This window comes from Lygodium microphyllum, chromosome 10 (genome assembly GCF_053477565.2).
Source record: "Lygodium microphyllum isolate KBCC chromosome 10, Lygodium_microphyllum_v1.1.10, whole genome shotgun sequence".
Classification (NCBI taxonomy): Eukaryota; Viridiplantae; Streptophyta; class Polypodiopsida; order Schizaeales; family Lygodiaceae; genus Lygodium; species Lygodium microphyllum.
Genome location: NC_141144.1, coordinates 33,528,049 through 33,551,560, shown reverse-complemented (window position 1 = coordinate 33,551,560; position 23,512 = coordinate 33,528,049).

Below are 23,512 nucleotides of genomic sequence, written 5' to 3'. Positions count from 1 at the left end.
CGTTGGTAGGATGCCTACTCCTAGAGAGGTAGGCTACCATCGAGGTCATAACCGGGCGTCCACTTGGCAACATTTCTACGAGAAGGGACTCATCACGGAGGAGCAATATAATCGCGCCATGAGGATTCCACCACCAGAAGAGGTATGTTTTATTTTTTACATGAAAAGTATAGATAACTCTAATTTATTGTTTGTAATAGTATTTATATACCTTAATCCTTTTGTAGGCGAACCCTGATGCAGTTGAGGATAGCGAAGGGGGGACTAGCAGTAGTGGTGGCGGCAACAGCAGGGCACACGCAGCGGTGGTGGTAGCGATGATGATGCCTCTTCTCAGGAGATATAGAGGAGCCCCATGCATGCATGCCTCCCCTTGGCTTGTAATTTTCATTTTTGATATGTATTACTTTCAACTAGTGCTTGCGACCATGACATCACAAGCACTAGAAGTCATAATGTAAAAACATTTCATCTAAATATATGAAATTTCGTGTGCTACATACATTATTTTGTTTTCAGTATCCAATCTTCGAAATAATCTTTCTCTGTTTTCCCTAAGCATACAATTTGATGTTGATGGGGGAAAAAAAACCAGAGAGCATGGTTTTTTTTTCATACCTTTGTTTTGCGCGTCTATCAGCGCGTCTAAATTGCAGGATAAATGCGCGTCTATTCTTGTCAAAAACTTTCAAAGTAAACGCGGTTTTAGATGCGTAGATACACGCTTGTATAGAGCACAATATGAATATGTCTACTTTTTTATAAATATGATTAAATATTTACATAGCTCGTTTATACGCCCGTCTACGTGTGCGTGTAACTCTGATCATAAGCGCGCTTTTAGACGCGATTTTGTAGATACGAAAATAGACACATTAATAAATGCGCCCGATATTTTTTTTCACAATTCCAATATTGCGTCTACAAGTGCGTCTATGGAGCCTTTTTGTTGTAGTGCAAGATTTTGGACTCTTAATTCAACATCATTATAAGTTTATTTTTTGTTGCATGTTTCTTTTGTGTTTGCATTTGCATGACGCACAAGCACATGTAGTTAGGCTAGGCACAAATTCCTCAATGCATTCATATTTTTTGTGTGGAACATCGCTTGATTGATTGCAAATCATGGACTCAAATTTGCAAACTGCATGAGTGAATGGGCTTCTTTTTCAAAGCATGATCTTTGATAGGACACATTGCATGGAGAAACAAATTCATATGAAGAAATCCGGTTCTGAAAACTCAGAAGAGTCATACATGTCAAGTGTTCAAGCCTAGAAGAAGCATATGAAGAGTTTGATGAGCTGCCAAGATGAAGCATTGCATTGCATCAAAGGGCATAGTGATTATGATCTTTGAATTGGTTACATGTATACTTACTTGGTCACAATTTATGAGATGCAAGAAGAATCCAAGGAAGAGAATGATCCATTATACAAATTCCCATCTTGACTATGCCAAATGATGATACTACTCATCTAGTTTCTGATTTGACTAGACATAATACTGATGGTCAAATTTATTGACCAGCAGTAGATTTGTCAATCGTCCAATGATCTTCTATTCCTTTCACGATTAAAGAAAAGTGTGATCATAAGAAAAGGTCATGCAAATTCTTCAAATCAACTCTAAGCTAACTATGCAAATGGAAGAGCATGAGAACTAAAGATTATTACTTTGGAAGAAAGGAGGAGCATGTCAAGGTGGCCTACGTTGATGAAAAAGAACGTAATCTCTGACATATACCAAGGAAAATTTATGAATACTTTTTTCTTTCAAATTGACACCGAATGATAAATTTGTGGAAGCTTTTCTAAAGCTTTTGTAAGCTGTAGCTTTTGTTGCTGCGGCAAAGATTGATGACGTTGATTACTTGAGAGGGTGGAGTATGTTGATGGTGGAAGGGGGAAACGACGAAGCGAAAGGGTGGGATAAAGATGCTGTAGAGGGAACAAACGAAGAAGACGAAGAGGTGGTACATAGAACGATGCAAACAAGCCAAAGGGTGGGTAAGCATGGCCGAAAGATGAACAATGAAGCTCACAAAGGAATCCGACAGCGAAGGATGCAGTGTAGAAGAATGACAATGCAAAAAGGTGACGACGACAGAAACAAGAGGAAGGTGACAAAGGAATCGGACAAAGCAGAGCAAAAAAACAAACGAGGAAGGCAATGAGAAGTTTCCTTCTGATCGTGATTGCCACACTGGCTACCGAACGGCATTCAACAGACGACTTTTGATTTTTCGTGTGACGTTGATCTCACTAACTGACTTCAACAAATATTCAGCTAAAAAGAAGGCAACACCAAATCCGGTATGAATTGACAAACTAGCCTATATGTTTAACGACTTGACAGTGTTCAGGGTGACGAGAAAGTGGTGACAAAGGAGTGAGTCACGGCATCGACGAGCTTGGAGAAGCACATGGAAGGGCTCTTGCAGTTGAGGCCATCGTAATGGCAAAGAAGAAGGCTCAATCGACGGCAAGTCGAGGGAGAGAAGTCGTAGAAGAAAGCATGGATGAGGGAGGAGGGTGATGGAGAACGAGGACGAGATGAAGACGACGTTGAAGCTATGGAAAGTGGATTCTATGTGACGCTGCTGCGATGAAGGAGTGCCGAGAGCAGAAGTGGGAGAAGGCCAGCGGAATTACTAAGACGATGGCAATATCAATCAATGAAGGGCCGAGATGTGTGTCTGCTAATGGTCACTGCTGCGCCTTTGTTGTGAGCTGATATTACTGTCTACAGCCATGGTGTACTTTGGTATAAATTTTCTCACAACTATGAAAACAGTATAGCCTTCAATAAGTGGTTCCCTTCCACTTCTTGTGGATTTGGTCAGAGTGATAAACAGTGCATTACCTTGAATGTAACAACACTTGGACCAATAGTCCGGTGGATAAAGAGAAATGAGGAAAAGAGGCAGGTGGTGACATATGCATTGTATCCAAGAAGGAAGACTATGGCCATGATCAATGGTCGTGAAGTAATTGTCCTCTATGACTTATTTTGCTCATTAAGATATCTGCAGTTTTGTCAAAACGTCACGTGGCTTTTCTGTAAAAGCTCAAGTAGAACATCACTTACCTATTTAGATCTTCATGGCCACAAGTATTGACAATAAGAATAAGGCATCACGAAGTTCATTTCATTCACCGAAGCATGCTTTAATCAAAGCATATCAACTTTTTCCCGCATACTGATCACATGTCAGCTTATAATTGTGTAAACCTCTATCCATATCTTCTCTATAAAACCTCTTTTCTTCTTTATTTTGTGAGTGGATCTCTTACCTCGGATGATTATTTCTTTGTACCTTGTTCCCAAATACAAAGCAAGTTTGAAACTTATCCTTGAACACTAATGTATTTGAATCTTCTACTCCACGTAAATGCCTTAAAATTGAGTTTTCTTTATCATCCTTTCCTCCCATCTTGTTAAGCATCCTTGCGGCGAGCGACTTCACGAACTTCGCACACGAATTCCGTGCAAGAGTGGGATTCATATTTAAATGTGACTTTAACATCCATCTTTCACTTGTGCTTAAAATGACTAGACCTACCTCTGCCGCATCTAGATTAAAATCCCACTCTCAATATACTTGACCAAAAGTGGGAATCCATATCTATGTATTTTATCACTAAGTTGCCGATTGCTAGGGGAGGATATGACATTATCTTTGTGGTAGTACATTTCTTTCCCATGAAAAAAGACTGGCACATCTTTAAATGTAGCTAAATTATTTGTGAAATAAATCTTCCCTTTGCATGGTATGCCCAAAAGTATTGTTTCTGATAGAGATTCAAATTTACATGTAACTTTTGGCAAGCCACATTTAAGGGCATTGGAATTGAATTAAGGATGAGTACTGTATTTCATCCATAGATTGATGGGGGGAGACAAAGAGACTGAACCGGGTTTTAGAAGATATACTTAGAATGTATCTAAATGAAAAAACAAAACAATTGGACTGAATATTTAGCCATGATTGAATTTGCATACAATAGTTCATGACATGCGTAAATTAAAACGACTTCATTTGAAGCAATGTATGGTTATAATCATGTGACTCCTGTTCATTTTTCTAATGCTTCAAATAGAGTAGAAATTTCAAAACAAATGCTTGAAACAATGGATGAGGAATGAAAAGAATAAAGAAACACATTAAAGAGGCATAACTAAGGCAAAAGAAATATTATGGTAATAAAAAGAGAACATTAGAGTTTAATGAAGGTGATATGGTTTTCTTGAGAGTTGAACCCCATTTAACTAACTTGTTTCTTGGGAAAGATAGAAAGTTATCTCCACATTTTGGAGGACCACTCAAAATTCTAAAGAAGATTGGTTCACTTGCATATAAGCTGAAATTGCAATCTCATGTCAAGGTTTGTCCTATTTTTCATGTGAGGTTATTGAAAAAGTATGTTGCTAACTTTGATCATGAGAAGTTTAGATTACAAGAAGATGGAATACTGAAGGTGCAACTAGAATTAGTATTTGACATCATAAAGTCAAACATCTTAGAGCTAGAGATATTCTAGAGGTGTTGCTAGGATACATGTCCTATCGAATGCAACTTGGGTTTATGTAGATAGTTTGGAACAAGAATATCCATCTTTCCAACTCTCAAGACAGAGTTTTTGAAAGAAGGGGAGAATGTGATATGCCCTAATAAAGCGATATTGAAGTTTTTCTTTAAACATGTATCTAGATAGTATTTGGAAATGATTTTTATATCATTTTAAGTGTTTTGACAAATTTTGGTGATGGTAATTTTTTTGTCAAAATTTTTCTTAAGTTTTAGGCAAAAGACTTGTTTTAGAAGCTAATTTCTTATCAAATGGAGCAAAATTTGGCAAATTTCCTCTCACAAAGTTCAAAGAGGAGATCGAGGAGAATATTTTATCATCTCATAGGCTCGGTCCAATTATTCACCATTTTGGAGATATGAGCCTTCAAAAATAGAAAATAGAAAGTTTTTAACACTTTAAAATAAAAAAACGCATCATGCTATTTGTGATTTCTTTCCATTTTTTTGCAACTTTACATGCAAGTGATGATTTGGGAGGATTATTTCAATTTTGGTATATGCCTTTCTTGAAAAACACACAATTATTATAAAAGCCTATTTTGGATATGTGAATTCATTTTGGTAAAAAGTTGAGCAAACAATCATCTTCCTCCAAAAGCCAAGATTGAGAATGTGAATTTGATTGCGATTGAGATTGTGAGTGAAAGTGAGATTGAGAGTGAGATTGCGATCCTTTTCATGTACATGATTGCATGCCTCTATTCCCATTCCACCTATTTCCCAATTGTAGTACTTCCTACATGGATTAGATTTTAATATCCAAGTGCACTTGAGTAGAAATACTCTTGCTAATATAGATAGTGCCATTACACGAGCGGAGGAGTTAGAGTCACAATTACAAGCAACCTATGCATCTTGGGAAAATCTCTAAAGATTAAGTAAGTAATGTAGAGGGTTTCCTTACCCTAGATAACTTTGTTGATTCGTTAAAGGAATAACCATAATGGTTGTTTGGATTGATGTTATAAAAAATGAATGTCATCTTAGATGATGATGATAGGTTAATTACTTGATTGTGTGTTTTCACATAATTTCTTATGCCCTCATGGGCGGATTTATAGTTATGCACTAAACCTCTCCTAAGGTTAGCAGTGGGAGCACGTCACCAAGGCGCTATTTCACTAAGCTAGAGGTTAAGACTGACCCTAGGGAGGGTGTTAGGCTAGGAGGCCACAAGGATACTAGGGGGCTCTAGTCATAAATCCCTTGGGTCTAGCCTAACCCTTACAAGCCCAAGATGGACTTCATGGAAGGCCTTGATGCCACATAAGGGTGGATCGGTGGAGCCTATGTCTAAGATTTGAACATGAGTCTTGGATCGAGGGATGGAATGTTGGGTTGGCATTGCACTTTGGAGAAGATGTAGAATAAAATTATATTCTTTTGCAAGCACTTTCAAAGGATTGTTTGACATTATCTTTGTGTGTGACAAAATTATGTGAAGGAAACATTATTAATAGTTAATTAAAAATTTTCTCTTTGCATGTCAAACATAAATGTGTTAGGATAATTAGTTAATTAAAATACACCCTCCACAAAAGTGGGAGGACAAGATCTCGGACGCGTTCATCTTACGGATGGGTGGTCTTTTCAATCACTGCATGCACACAATGTACCAAGGCATACCAAGAAATACGTAACAATATTTCTCCCATGCATCGCATTTCATCCTCTTGGATGCATAGATGGGCTACTATGTTTTGGAGATAAAAATCCTTGTTGTTCCATTATCAAAAAATAATAATGAATTCTAGTCCCTCATATCTCCCTATGCTCTACAATACTCAATAGTATCATCATTAGGTTGATCATAAACTATATCAAGCATCAAACAAATAGAGATTTGGGCCTTTTTCCCCTCAACTCTCCCTTATTTTCAACTTTTCTAGCTTGGTGTCTATTGGGAAAATCATTTGCTATGTGCCTCTTCTATTAACATACAAAACATCTATTTGCATCTGTTAATTCTCTATGTTATGCAACCAATTTCCAAGTCTCTCCTTAACACAATATCAATGAGTTTGGGAATCTCCCAATTCCCACTTTTTGAATACTAAAAAGGTGGCACCCGCATAACATGCCCATACATTTCCCAAAACCATATGATGTGACCTATCATTGGAAAGCACTTGAAAATTGGAATCTATTGAGCTATAGAGTGCTCGATTTGGAGTTATAGTGTTGAAGTTATGACAAATCCAAATATTCGACCATGTGTCCCAAACTTTTGGAAAATTTCCATTTTCTCCAATATGGTGTTCCTTGCTATCTTTTCTTTTCGTAGCCTTATTTTCATATCTACCCTTTTTCTTACCTTTAGGAACTTTTTGGATGGATTCTCATCTTGCAAGGTTGAATCCTTTCCTTACAACAAAGCATTGTTTATACTCCATGTCTCTATGAGTTGTGATGTGCTTGTCGTGGTGGGATTTATGTAAAAATTCCTAATTTTTTTAGGTAAAGCACAACAATACTTCTCAATTTTCTCAGGAAGGGGAATGAGAGGATATGAAGTAACATGTAGCAATACATCCCATAATGTCTTATTATATTACTCTTAATTTTTTCATTGTGATTCATCCAACTTATTCTAAGAAGTTCTAACATCCACTTCAAAGATGCTCATGAACAAATTGGAAGCAAATCTTTGCTTTAATTGTTTCCATGTTGATGATGCTTTACCTTGCATTAGAAATGTGGACTTCCAATGCAATGCATTTCCCTTCAAAAAGATGGCTTTCTATCTAATATTAGAAGATTCGCTGAGGTTTCCTCTCAAGTACTTTGTACAAGACTTTTCAATGAAATTTGATGCTTTCATTGTGAGTTGCACACCACTTAAGGCCTAAAACTCTACCCCTTCACCACTCTCATCATAGTCCTTTGTTTGCCCTTTTGGAGTCAAGTTATCATACATTCGCAACTTCAAAAAGGGGACATTTGTTGTATTTACAAATTAACTAGCACCATATGACGCATTTCCATATTTGCATGTATGCATTGTTGTCCAAAATCTATCTGATTTAAAAAACCAAGATGACCTTTATTTGGACGTCTTGCCCTATTGGCACTAGGTATTGTTTTTTCTCATCACCAACTTTTGGTGTGACTTGAGGTTGTGTTGGCTATTCTTTGGAAGCTTCTTCATGTCCCAAAGCTTTAGGGGACAACATCTTTTTCTTACCCTTGTTTTTCTTCTTTGTAAAGTTTGAAAATCTTATGAATCATGGATCCTTGGCCAACTTGGCAAAGATGTTCTTCATCTCCTTGCTGGCTACATCACCATATCGTGGCCTAGAGAAACCCACTTCTTGGTCAACACTGACATTTTGTGCTTTCTACCCAAGCAATGTTCCTTGTCCAAGATGAGGCATTGCATTCTCCCCTTCATTATGTCTTCAATCATCAAGAGAAATGGTAGTTATAAATGACAAGTACTCCTTGGAAAAAAAAATTCTCTTGATTTTACAACAATCTAGGTGTCTCAATTTCGGTCCTCAATATCTTGCATGTGGGCCACAATAATTTAGAAAGGGCTATCTTTGGGATTAGCTATAAATTAATACCTTTAGGTACTATGTTGAGTACTTGGATCCTCAATAAGTGGGCACAAATCCAACGGTGGTCGTGGAAACCCTAATGGATACTGCAAATTAGGGTTTCAATAGAAATTTCTTAAATTTCTCTTAACGGATGGCTTCAATATGCTAAGAATTGATGAGAGAATGTCAAAGGAAGAGAGAAAAAATCAAGCAAAAGGAATATCATTTGAATGGTATCTTTGATGGCAATTCGATGGTGCCAATAACTCCAAAAGTGGGTAAATCTCTAGAGTAAGTACTCTCCACTGAGAGGTTGTGAAGGAAATATGGTGCCCTTATGTTGTTGCATTATGCAATGAGTTGTTTCCTCTTTCAGAGCTCACTTGATGGTAGCTCCTTCCTCCCTTGGTCTTTGAACACTCAAATAACCCTCCCTGAGCTCCTAAACAACCTTCTCTTAGCTTGCATGGGTAATTTCGACAAGACCTAGCCTGTTTTGCTACTTTGCAATCTTCTAACTATAATTTCTAGCTTTAATTAATTAATTTTCAAAATTGAAATGATTCTAATTGGAGTCTAGTAATTGTAATTTCTATCTTTGATTAATTAATTTTTAGAATTTTAATTCTAAAATTTCATTAACTATACATTTGATCGTACCCAAGAACTTTCTAGTACCCATTCACAAATAAGGTACTAGTCCCCATGGGACTTTTAATGGTCTCAATATTAATTAACACTGGATTAACAGTAATTTATTAATTAATATCTAGTCCTACAATGTCACCACTAGACATCTTATTGGCCCAGTTAATGGCCTAGATCCCAAATTGATACTAAGTATGGGCAAGTACCTACCCTAGTGCATAACTTTGTACAAGCCTTTCCAATGTCACCCACCACTATTCCCTTTGGTCACTTAATCCATGAGCATGACTTAACTGACTTACGCTCCACATGTGTACCTCACATACCCATAGCTTAACAATACCAAACCCAAGCACTAAAAATACACATCCTTGTGAGAGGCTCTCAGAGTGTCAAGAAGCGTAGTAGCTACAATATGATAGTGCACAAAGGACTGTAATCAAATGCTAACTCTTTGGTAGCTTGCTACCAAATGTATAATAAATCAAGTGTGTTGTATTATCTTGCTAAGCAAGGTGATTTCCTCGTGTATACTAGGCATGCTTGCACTATGGACCTTGATGAGAAGTCTTCACCTTAATGAAGATAAGATGAACAACATTTTTGAACTACCATAAATATAATCAACAACGTGTAATATGAGCTAGATTCTAGCACCTTGAATATGCCCTCCAAGCTATGCAACTTTGACTATGTCCTTCAATTGCAGGTTTTGAGCTCTAATACATTCGAGCCATTTTGGTGAGGTTTTTAGTCTGTAAAAGACCTCGAGAACCTTGGTTCTGATGCACCTCCATTGCAAGATCCCTCATTGAACATATACAAGGAGGACACCCTCTATATGACAACTATCTTTATAGGATAGGGGAGTGACCTCAAGCAGGAGGCTCTACAACAAGATCTCTCATTTCGATCTTTATGTGTCTGTCGTCTCACATCACCTACCTCTAATTACATGCAACTTCTATAGACACAGGAGAAACTCTTACATGTATTAGGTAACACAAAATAATTTGAAAACACGGCTCGATTTTGTACTTCTCTTCACATATCTTAGCAAGCAAAAGTAAACCACGTAACTCAAATCAACTTCTAAGAGTAAATTTTCAAAGAGACACCACCTTGTCACCACAGCATTGTAATAGCATTTTCCAACCCTCAACAAGCAATGCTAACAAAAGATTAGTTTTGCAAATCAAGCATTGATAGTATGAAGATTTAGGCTCGTGTGAATCTGCTCCTCTAAACGAGTGTTGGCACGAGTCAAGACAAGAAGTTCGGCTCTTTTCATTCTGGAATCTGGATCCTCGAAGGAGGGGGAGGGGGCCCGGCGGATAATCCAATGAGCGACGCACCGGCTTGCAGCCTTGTTTTCCTCTCTCTGGGGCGAGCATAATCATGAGACTTGGATTACTAAGAGCGTCTATAAAAGGCGAGCAAATATAGTAGGGATCGCCAAAAGGCATCCACGCAGGGTCTCCCCCCTCTCTCTCTCTGTCCCCCCTCCCCGCTTCACTACGCAACGATGATAAATACTCCAGCTGGACCTGCAGCTCAGCGCCGGCAACGGGGCAGGTCGCAGTTGGTGCCTACATTCTTGTTCTTTTGGATAATTCTACATCATCTCCATACAAGTAGCACCAGGGCGCAGAATGACGATACTTTGCAGCTCAACATTTACACGCCTCTGGATGACGGCTATGCCGATGTAGGGATAGTGTCCTGGATCTCTCTGTTGGCGTCGTCCTTGCTGGGGCAGGACACGCCAGGATTCTTTTATGGCGCGGTGCCAGCCGCCACGGTCGAGTCAGCTTGCCAGATGGTGGAGAACGGTTACCAATCCATTCCGGCCACAGTCACCGCCTATGGTTCCACCGTGAACTGGAACTTGCAGGTACTATATGTACCAACGTATACATATAATGTCCATAGCACCCACTCGCACATAGTATATTTGCATAATTCGTAATTAGCACATTCCAAACTGGCATAAACTTGGTCTCCTCCTCCGGCATGCACCAAACGTGATCAAACGTCGACCCTTTTCCTAGTACAGTTCACACCTTCCTCAGAAGCACGTATAGCATCTGAGGAATTCAACTGAGCAATTTTTCATTTGGGAGCTTTTCTCCCCATCATGATCATCTACAACTTACCCATGTATCTATTCTGTGCTAATTTGAACGTCTTTATAACAGGTTCAAGCAATTGGAGGTTGTGATGCATCAACTTACTCTCCTATGGGTGTAGAGATGGTTTTCACAGACGATACAGGCCGCACTAATGTTGTAAGCTAACATCACATTTTCTAATCGAAATACTTTATTCAATAATATTGCGCTAGATTTGAATGCTCAAAATAATTGCAATAGGTTAGAATGTTTGTGTATGATGAGTCCAGATTCTTTACATTCTAACGGATTTCATCGATCTATTGTTAATGGACTCAAATCTTTAGATCATATGTGATGATAACACATGGACGATTGGTTGTTCCCTATACAACACTGGAGATGATGTCAACTCCATCTACGAGCAACCTCCATACCACTCGAGTGTTGCCATCCACAATATCGATTCTGACACTAGTACTACTTCCATGAATCGAAGTATGCAACTCGCTAGGGGTGGTCTATCCAACATGGACAGTGTCTCACCTTACTGTACTCTTGAAGGTTATCTTAAAGCCTATCCAAATTCGAATCTAGCTTGTTATTTCTAATCACAAGATTGTGTTCATATTGCTAGAAAAAAGAAAAGCAAATGCATTTTTATACACATGCTTTTGTGCAACTATTATACAAATATACATATATACATCCCATTCAATATAGTCAAGATAGCTCATGGTGTCTTGGAGGAGCAATTCATGACAGTCATTTTCTGAGCTCCAAAATATATTATATCATGTGGAAAAACTAACAAAAGTAGATTGATCTATTAATCATGCTCCTCCATAACGATGAAACACACAATGTTAGAGAAACTTCTCATGGTGGTTCGTCACCAGTTTTCACAGTCAACAAGTAGTTGACTCTTACTAAGAATACCTCAAGTTGTCTCCTTTTTTCTGAGCATATCATCTTATAGATCTCATTGCCTATAATACCTATTCTAATGTCTTCCTACACACAATTATTAGCTCCACAACCTCTGGGTAAAACAATGATCTCAAAATATTGGTTTGTAGGTTTTAGTTCGGGTGCAATTTTTGGGCTATCTGCCGTTCCATTTACATGTATCGAGGCTGGTGTACTTGCACCTTTTTGTGCAATAGCAGTTGTTGCGGCCACAGCAATTGCTGGTGCAGCTGCAAGGTGTAGTGCTGATGCAATCGCAAGTAAAGCTGGAACTTCTTGCTTCCCAGGTTGGGCTAGGCCCATACATAGTATCTATGTTTGAAACTTAATAGCAATTACGTGATAATGTCAAGCACCATACTATTAATCTTGGTTGTGTTTGTGTGCCTGAATGTAATGTTGTGTAAAATACTTCCATTAATTAAATTTATTAGAATCTATATTATCAAAATTTGATATCCAGCTACTTTGTATGAGATTATGCAATTGCATACAGGAAATTCTGTGCTTACCACATCTACAGGGTATCACAAAAAGATGCATGACCTCTCGATTGGAGATCAGGTTATCCTAAAAGCACTTCATGTATAGCATATATAGTTTATACAATACCTCATTCATGATAGTTCAAATTGTTGTGGACCTAAAGTAGTAGTATACTTTCTAAAACCACCATATACTCATCAATTTAGGGTGCTACTACTTGTCAGGTTGCAGTGTGGAATAACAATCGCAAAGAGCTTGAGTTTAGTCATGTATATGGATTTGGACATGCTGATGCAAATATATCCTCAAGATTCTTGCATTTCAAGCTCTCATATGATCAAGATATCTTTGCTAACAAAAGAGTCATGGATTTGGAGCTCAGTCCCCTACACTTTGCCATAGTTTTAGGTCAAGATATTATCTATCAATATAACCAAAATCGCATCTACACTATGTATACATCTAAAATGTCAAACTAATTATCTATTCAATCTACTATTGATAGATAATGATCAACTTTTTCGCTACAAGTATGCTAAAGAAGTGGTTATTGGTGACAAAATGCTGGTTTGGGACCAAAATAAGACTCAATTTATTACCTACATGGTTATAGGTAAACTGAAAATAGTTATTACTTAAAGATCATCATACTTTATCACTAATCAAAATGCAATGTATTGCTTTAATTAACATGATCTAACAATCTTTCTTGTAGACATTCACTACACAATTGGAAAAGGGTTGTAAAACCCATACACTCTTCAAGGAACAATCATTGTTGGTGATGTAGTCATCTCTGTGCATAGCGACTGGTTCCTAGATAGAATGTTTCATCATCTTGCAATGCCACATCTACTCCCTTCAACTTATCAGGTTTTCCATTTTTTAAAACTCTAAAAGGCTACTTTATATGAATCTTTCATTCAAACTAAAAATGAAGAATCTTTGTGGTTTCAGTTTATATTGGGTTTGCCACGAGCATTCTATCGGCTCTTTGGGAAGGATATCTACTCTAGCTTGTATTATGCTATTGAATCAAGCATAGGAATACCCACATTTATCTTAACATATGGTGGCGGCATATCTCTCTTAACATCCATTTTCACTATGTCAACAATACTCAAGATATTTCGTATTTTGGGCATATGAACTAATAGAAATTCACCAAACAAGGATCAATAGCATTTTCTCCCATTCATCAAAAGTATTTTTTTTCTCTACAATCATCACAGCCACATCCTAATTGATAATGTTGTACTTTCATAAAGCATGAATCATGGATGCCCAATGTCGGACTATTATAGAACTACATGGACTTAATGCCAAATGTTTCTCCTCTCTCAATCACTCACTGTGTGTGTGTGTGTGTGTGTGTGTGTGTGTGTGTGATATAATGTACTATGATGATTTTCAATATTTACAAAATATAAAGTTATCCTTAAGGACATGTATATGTACATCCTTCCATGTGAGTGTATACACATGTGCATACCTCCATACATGTCTGTGTGTGTGTGCAAGCACATGTGGGGTGCAAAATTTACAAGTAGAACATAAACTCTATAAACTTAATGATAAAGAAAGACTACACTAGAATTGGAGTAGAGAAGTGGAGGCATATATTTTTAAGCAAGTTTATCCTTGTGTGTAGATTCATGTGTAATAACATGTGGGATGGTGTTTCTAACAAACGACATTATAAAGTTAATTTTAATTACACATAAAAACATGTACTTTCGTGACTCAATAAATACTTATTTATATGTGTCCCTATTTTTGAAATCATGCATGCTCTATTTTTTACTTTCCCTTTGAGGAAAAAGACCAAAATTAAAGAAAAGAGTCACACATACACACAATGAGAGAGAGAGAGAGAGAGACGAGAGAGAGAGAGAAGAAGAAGAAGAATAATAATAATAATAATAATAATAATAAGAAAACAAGGAGAAGTAGAGAGATAACAAGAGAGAACTTTAGCCTTTAAGGCAAGTTACAATGACACCTATGTGGGCACATCTTCTATTGAAGCTTTCAATGTAAACCCTCGATTAAACCTTTCATTTTGTTCTCTATAAACTTAGCTTGTTATTTGCATGGGCGTAAAGGGAACCATCTCCATAGGTTTAGTGCAGGTATTTTGTGTATACAAATGTGGACATTATCTTCTTTGTGAATACATTTTGATCTATTGCAAAAATGAGATGTTGCTGGGTGTTTTAACACAAAAGTAACTACCATATTTCTTGATTTTTTTAACATGTGTTTTCATTTGTTTCTTTTGGATTGGTTAATACATTAGGTATGTGGTTTCTTATAGAGAAACCAAGATATTTATCCTGATGATAAATGTGTTATATAGATAGTTTGATAGGACTGTCATATCATTCTCAAAACAAGATGTAACCTTCAACTCTTATATTTACAATTTCTCTTCTCTTTCTCTTTTGAAAATAATTTTGGGTATCTTAGGCTTATTTGTATTTGAACTTTAGAGTATAATTATCCTCAAGAGAAAGACAAAATGAAAATGTGGATATCTTAATACTTAATAGTTATATGTTTGTTATGCTTTGTGGTTGAAAATTTTAATTAGTAAGAGAGATAATCTCCCCAGTTAGCATATCAATAGGTGCATTTTTTTGTATGTTTATAGAAGTGCTTAAAAGTATGTTTTTGACTAGTTTAATATGGAGTTTCTAACAAAAAAATTAAAAGCATCTTACTAAGTAAATTTACATAAATATACTTATAAATATAAGCTACTCAAGTTTAATGGATTCATTCATGAGAATGTGGCAATATAGTTGTGGTACTAGTCCCTAGACTTCCAAGAAAAATCATGGTAAGGAACTCAATGGAGATCATGCACTCTCTATATACTTACAATTTACTCATCAGATCTTTAGAGAAGAAAGATTTGGATTTAGCATTAATGGCTTAGTGTTTAGATTTTAGTGCTTAGAGTCTAGCGCTTTGTTTAGGGTTTAGATATTACTAATTAAGGTTTAGAGTTTAGGGTTTAGTTTTGTCCTATGCTTCAATGGGTAGTTCTTCACAAGGTGGATACATTATTTGATAAGGTACCATGTGAGAGAGTTCAGGGTTTTGTGTTTTGTGTTTAGGGTTGAGAGTTTCGAATTTAGGGTTTAGGGTTAGGTTTTAGGATTTACATTTCGTATTTAGGATTTAGTATTCAGATTTTAAGTTTTAGTATTTACGGTTTAAAGTTTTGCTAGTTTTAGGGTTTAGAACTCTAATGAGCTTTGATGGGTAGTGCCTCATAAAGTGGATATATTTTTTGCCAAGACAAAACATGAGAGGAAAATTCCCAAATTTGATATGTAGGACAACATCATAGCTATGAGTATCTTTAAGTTCTAGGTATGAAAGGGGGATCTATACTGCAATACCGAAGAATACATGCATTTCTCTTGAGCTTGAGTATACCAATCATTAATGTTAGAGCGGATACGTATAATACTTTTACAAATACTTATCAAAGCCTTTACTTCGTCATCCAAACAAGTACGAATATCAATATGAAATATAATATATACAAGGCATTCATGTTTGAGGAGAGTGTCAAAAGTAAAGGTCACACTCCATTGCAAAGCAAACACCAAATTACCACAATACTACAGTGTTGAGCTTTGTTGAGCTAAGTAAATGCATGTAAAAAACTTTTCCACAAATTGTTAGGTAAGGATATTATAATGTCATCCCTCATGGAATTTGATGTGTATAATAGTTCAAAGATGGAGTCCACCTATTGAGTAATGTTTTCTTAGATGATGATGGCAATCGAATGTGGAAAAATGTTTTCTCCGTGCATGTCAAGATGGATAATCTAATTCTGAATTGTTAGAATGTAAAACATACATATTATTGTACATATCAGAAGAAAATAAAGATGCAAATCTCATTATAAATTGTTGAGGGTTTAGGATTTAGTAGTCTCATTTTCTTTGATTGGCATTCCTTCATAAAGTGGATACATTATTTGTCCTAGGTAACATGTGAGAGGGTTTAGGGTTTAGGTTTTAGTGTTTCGAGGTTTAAGGTTTAGTATTTAGGATTTTGGGCTTAGTTTAGGATTTAGGAGTCTAGCATTTAGCATTTAGTATTTAGTGTTCACACAAGGAGCTTATAAAAGAATCCTACATAGGAAAACTCTTGGAATGTAAGAAACTCTCTAGTATTTCCTAGGTAGCTACATAAGTGTTTTCTACATATAGCTAGGAAATTACATTTCCCCCATCTCATAGTAGGGATCCTAGGTATCAATATATGAATCTCCCACATATAAATAGGGAGTTTTATTCCACACATCTTGAACCAAGTAGTATCTATGGGTCATACAACAAGGGAATCTAGTTCCCCATATACCATCACAAGGAATTACAAGTCACACAACTCGGGAATTCAATTCCCTATATCCCATAATAGAGAATTACAAGTAGCCATACCAAGATATACTTTGTGGAAAATGGTTACCAAACAAATTAGGGTTAAACTAATAGCCACTCAATCCCATGCTAGCTACACATTCTCAAAAATAAACCATGTTAATTTTCTCATAGATTGATGATTGGTTAGAAACTAATTTTATAGTGGGGTCTTGTTTAAATGAGTAATGTTTTTGCATGAGTCATTATAGGTACAAAAGGTCATCCATGCCGGAACGTATATTGCATAACTTCAAAAAGAATCATGGCTAGTATCATGAAAATGAAACTTGAACCCTCAATTTGTATATTGGAACAATTAGATTGAAACAATGGTAACAATCTCAAGTCATGAAGTGATCACATAAGTAACAATAATGTGTATTATTTTAAGTCAACTTGCTACTCTGTAGTGAATGAAAATTAATTTCATTTTCTACACATTTTATTGTTTTTCCATATAGGTCCTCAAAGATTTTGTAATGTATTACATAATGAATGTCAATTTGCTACTACAATACACATGTTTTCAAGTAATTTATTAAACTGGCATGACTAGTGCAATATAACTTACATCCATAATTGATACTTTGTTCACTGACTTCATACATAATTATGGTCAAAAGTTAGGATGACTTTACACCATATCACATTTATATGAGAAGATTATTAAAATAAAACTAATCTTATGTTTTTAATACGATCTTGTACAATGACTAATACTTATGCCTTAAAGCTCATAATCGGGTGGTTTTTAACATAGAACTATATGATTAAGTTTTTAGCCCTCAAACTAATTACTCTAGTTAAGAGACACATTTCACCCATTTGCAAGGGATATATGCTATGTCTCACATAAACGTAGATCACTAAGGTTTCATTTAGCTTTAGCTAGCGAGCTCCCAAAAGAAATCAAGAATCCAAATCTATATATAATCCAAAAGCCATGGACCCCTTTATAAAGCAAGGCCCCATAAGCTAGCCCTAGCACCATAACCTAATTTCCTAAGATGTCCCTAGGCCTAAAACCTATTCAGTACATCATCATGGCTAGAAGATCCATTCAATATCAACCTTAATGGCCCATTTTGTTCAAAGTTGGAACCTCATATGTCTTAATACTACAAGGGATATAAATATTAATATATAATTCCTTACGTAACATGCAATGTGATAGCACATCAAGATTTTGAGAAGTTGAGAGCATGCTTTGAAAGGAGCATTAGTCATACCATTCCTCGATAAATGGAGATATGCCACATCCTAAGGGCCACAAACCACCCCCATTAGTTGGGATGAAACTCCCTAAAACTAAGATGGATACACTAGTCTATTTTATTTATTTCATGCTCAACTAGTACGGCATTACTTCTCATCATTTCTTAAATGAAAATTTTTGGAATCCTTATTCTTACTACTCTAAACATTATTTGGTAGTTGATCAATAATTCAATTTTGACCAAGTTTTAACCTAGTTTTATACTTATAAAAACTAGGAACCAATTATAGTGTGCCATTTGTGCATCTTCTTCCATACCTTTCTAATCCATGTGCATTGCCAAAAGAGATAAAAAGAATGATGTCTTTCAACCTTGCATAAAGAATAATGTCCTACCATAATCATCAACATACTATGCCTATGAGTATGGGAAATTTTCAAATAAGTAGCTTACAAAAAAGAATATTAAACTTAAAAAAAGCTATGGTATTCCATGTTGCTAAGATTTAAACTTTTGCAATTTCTCACATAGATAAGTTTTACCTACATTGTAAATAGTATTAGTGGAGGAAAAGTAGAAAGGAACTTAATAATGATGGAGATCACACAATAGTTATCCCAAAGTGAGCCACCAAGAACACTCACAACAAGTTATGATCCAAGACTGAGGCACCAACTAAGAGCGACTGAATAATGACTTTAGTACACAATGTGGGGTTTCAATAGTAAGAGACTAAAATGGTAGAAAGAAATCAATAATATGCTAGAATCATGGATGCTTGAGTCCTATACATAGACTGGATATGCTTCAAAGACAATACAAAAGAAGACTCCTCAAGTATAAATCAAGGGATAAATAGATAACTCCCCACATGTGTGGTAGCTCACCAATGTCCATGATAGTCTAAGTAAGAGTACAAGACTCAAGAGTACAAGACTCAAGAGTACAAGATTGCAATTTATAGCATTTATAGCATTTATTGAGTATCAAGAGGAGACCCAAGAGTACAAGACTCAAGAGGATAAGGTATAACAAGAGAGTCTCCAATGAAACCACAATAGCACTTTATACAACACCATACACACACCCTCTTGATACTCAATAAATGCTATAGTAACAAGAGATTGCAATGTTAGAAAGTAGTCAAGAAGATGCTAGAACCATGGATGCTTGAGTTCTATACATAGACTAGATGTTTCTCAAAGACAACAAGACCCCTCGAGTAGGAAGCATGGGATAAGAAAATAACTCCCCATATGTGGTCGCTCATTATCAATGCCCACAATAGTCTAAGTAAGATTTTCTCAAAGCTCCAAGAAGACCATCCAATAGTTCTAGATCATGGACACTCACAATAAGCTCGGGATCCGTGTGAGTAAATGATGATTTTAGCACACACTGTGCAAGGTGTTAGACTACAACGGAATGAGGCTTGAGAGTACCAGACTCAAGAGGATGAGACGAAGGAGGACAAGACTCAAGAGATATGATATAATAAGAGGTTCATGAGAGAAACCACAATAGCAATTTATAGAGTTGCATACATACTTCTTAGGCACCCTATTGAGAATCAATAAGTTCTACAATAACAAGGGATTAAAATGGTACAAAGAGGTTAATAAGATGTTAGACCCATGGATGCTCAAGTCCTATTCTTAAACTAGATGTCCCTTCAAGAAAACACAAAGAAGACTCCTCAAGTACAAAGCAAGGGATAAATAAACAACTTCCCACATGTGGTAGCTCACCAATGTCCATGATAGTCGAAGTGAGACTTTCTCAAACCTCCAAGAAGACCGTCCAATAGTTCTAGACCATTGGTATCACTATACCACTACAGTGATCATCCTTCATCACCAATACTAGGACAATAGTATGGTAGTGTTTTCCTTTAGTGGAAATTTTTATTGTGGCATAGTGCAAAATCATAGATGTTTCTACAATAGTATGGTAGTCTTTTCCTTTGGTAGAAAGTTCTATTGTGGCATAGTGCAAAATTATAGATGTTTCTACAAAGTCCATGAACTCTTCAAGTTTGTTCATGGGTAACAAAAATTAGATTTGCCATGGATTATATGTGAATTTCTATTTACACATCTCTCTCCCCCATGAATTTGGTTGGATAATTATGTATTGATGGGTGGAGAAGGGGGCTAGGGTTTTGGTGGAGCAACTAGATCTGAGAGGCACGGGTTTAGAGTTTTGGTGGAAGCAAGGCTTTAGGATAGGGTTAGCATTTTAGGGGCTAAGGGGTTAACTTCTTACAGTTTGGTGGCATTTGGTGGCATGAGGAATAGGGGCATTAAGACTCAGGGGAATCGATCTTCTTAGGTGGGGAGTTAACTTTGATGGAGTGTGCACACACATACATCGACACATACACACGCACACATACACAGAGCAATGCCCTTTAATATCCTCTCTTTAATCCCCTCAAATATCTTGTGATGGTGTTCCAATTACTTTCTAATTCTATGGAGGCTCATGGATGACTCCTCAATCCTTCTCTTCTTTTCTCAAAAGCTATGCTACCCTTGCTACATTCAAAGGTCCTATTGTCTTATTCTGAGAGAGATAATTGGGGAGAGTGAGGGAGAGAGCTATCAATACTTCTTTTTGAAATTTAGGTTTAGGGAGCCTTGGTAAGTCCAAGGAGATTCAAATTATATGTAAGCTACTGGAGAGGTTGAACTGTATTACAAATACATAAATGGAGTGTAGTGGTTCTCAATCTAGCAAAATTTGGATAGTAGTATAAGGCCTAACATGGACGTCTAATACCATATTAGAAGTGGGTGCAACAATGAAAGTGTAGAAGATTGTTGTAATGGACTACATAATAGCATTCCTTATCATAGAATTAGCATAGCAAGTAGGCTTGCCAAATACCATGGAATCCTTTGCTTAGAAGCTATATTCAAGTGTAGAGTGATATTTATGTTACAACTTGTGATATTACACATGTGCTCCTATATGTGCATTCTCTTCATATCATAGGCAGACACTTCATTAACATTGAGTCTATTGTGCTCATATGGTGGTTTTGCATTAAATGTTGTTGGATGCAAAAATTATCTAAGAAAGTGAGATTGAAGGTGTCACTATTCCAGCCTCTTTGACCCACTCATTAATCATGAATTATATGAAACAAAAGTCATATGATATCTTTCATGTATTCACAACCATAGCTATGTCAACTACATGTGACCCATCTCTAAAGGGAATTCAAGAGATGGTTCACATTGGCCTTGCAATATTTACTTCTTTAATAGAGAAACCTACAGAGGTTTCATAATTGTCTAGACATTGTTTTCATAGAGGGGTGTGTGGTTGGCTTGTCCTACCAAGAAATCATCTAAACCTATTGACATTTGGATTTTTTGGATTCTTTGTCTTGGATGTACAACAGAGTTTACATGTAATACATGTAGAGTTTGAATCATTGAGCTTTGTCTTTATCTTGTGTAAAGATTTTCGCAAACATGGCACAAGGTTTCATGATTGATTCATGATGTATGGACATATCTTGAAGAGAAGTTGATTTCCAGCATTCTTGGGATTCATTAGAATCTCTTGCCTATTCTTTTTCTTCTCTTATGTCTCCTATTCTCTACTTCCTTCTCTCTCAAATACCTGATGGATACGACCTTTTGACTAAAACCCCTTCTACAACGTTGCACGAGCTCTTTTAAAGTATAGTCTGATGGTTTGCCCATCGTGACTCCAAGCAAATGGAGCTCCCCATACTTAAGTAACTATTTCACCTCTGTTTATATACATAGAGGGCAAGCGGAATGTTGTGGCCCCCAGAACTGTAATATTTCCAGCCATGTGAAGTCTCGGGAAAATAATAAGGTTGCAGTGAGGTTTGGGACGGGATAGTCTAAACTAATGCACTCTTCACTGAGTCCATACGAGACACAGCTTTTCGAAACCGCGTATTTCTCATAGGAACCTCCTCTTGGGAGGAGGATAAGGGATAAATATGGGAATTAATGCAAAGTTTTTTTACCTTTTCCCTCAGCCGAAGCGTGGCTGAGGGAAGGGAATGATGCTAAAATGGGATGGAGTAGTGGTGGAGGGGAGGGATCACATGCACGATCCACGTGGAGGGGGAGGACCCACCCCCCCCTCCTCCCATAAATATTCGTCTTCTAATGACGACGAGAAGGAGAGGAAGAGGGTGATATATTCAGTCTGTGAGGGAGACGACGGCAACAAATTGCTAAAGGGCGAGGAGATAAGAGGCTACGCCTTCTATGCACGTCACGGGCCGTTAGCTGCTGCAGGGCCTTGAGGCCGCTGATTGGAAGATTTCACCCCTCCTCGCTCGATATTGTTGCACACTCTCCCCTGGGCCTTCGGCCAGAGTTGCCTGACGCTGCCTGGGCCTCCGAACGGCGTTGTTCCCCCCTGTTGCAAGGATAGCCGTAGGCTAACGTACTACGCCGCCACCCAGGGGACGTCCCAGCCTACTCCCCCCCCCGTCCCGCTGAACGGGCCCTGGGCCACGATCTTAACCACCTTCCCCCTCTGACTGCCTGCATTGCACTGAACTACCATGGACCATTACGATTGTAACCACACATCACCAGCTGCGTGGGGCCCGTGAGCAAAAGAAAGGGAAGTAGAGAGTAGAGAAGAAGAAAATAGTGGTGTAAAAGAAGTAGACCGTGAGGAAAAGATAAGGAAGGGAAGTAGAGGATAAGGAAGGGAAGTAGAGAGGAGAGAAGAAGAAAATAGTGGTGTGAAAGAAGTAGACCATGAGGAAAAGATAAGAAAGGGTAGGGAAGGAGAAGAAAAAGGTAGAGGAAGTGCAAGGAAAGAGAATAATTTCCTTCTATACCTTTTACCCCAAGCCCAAAGTTCTCCCAAGGTTCATGTGGTTGCAAAACCACACTCACTCCTAAACTTTTTGCCAAGTATATACCCTATAAGGCCTTCTTAGGCTTTGTAAATCACTCCTCTCCGAAGAATCTAAGAATCTAAAGGTCCTATCATTCCTTCTCGTGATCAACCATTTTAACGACACCTTGCCTCGAAAGAGAGACGGTGGAAATCCAGAAGAAAGAGTAAAAGCTACCTTCACATTCGAACTACGATGCCGCCTAAGAAATTCCAGGGAGTAGCTGCGGGAGGTTCATCTCCCGGTATCCATGTGGATATCTCACCCCAAAACCAGGTTTTTCTTCTTGGCTTTAAATCGGTTTTAAGTCAATCATGCAAAGAGAAATTGTTAGGGATAGGATATATTTTTCCAAGTTATTTATAATGAAGGAGTTTAGTTTAGTTGAATAAATGATAATGTATAGAACATAGTTTCCTTCGAATAGCATCATGCATTATAACGAATTACGAGCAAGATTATCTACTTACTATAGTAGTATATTTCAGTTAAATCTTGAAGGTATAAAAATTGTATCTTGCACCATTAGTCCTATTCTTTTTTGCAACGAATCATCATAGATTATTAAATTCATGAAAGGTTTCTTTCGTT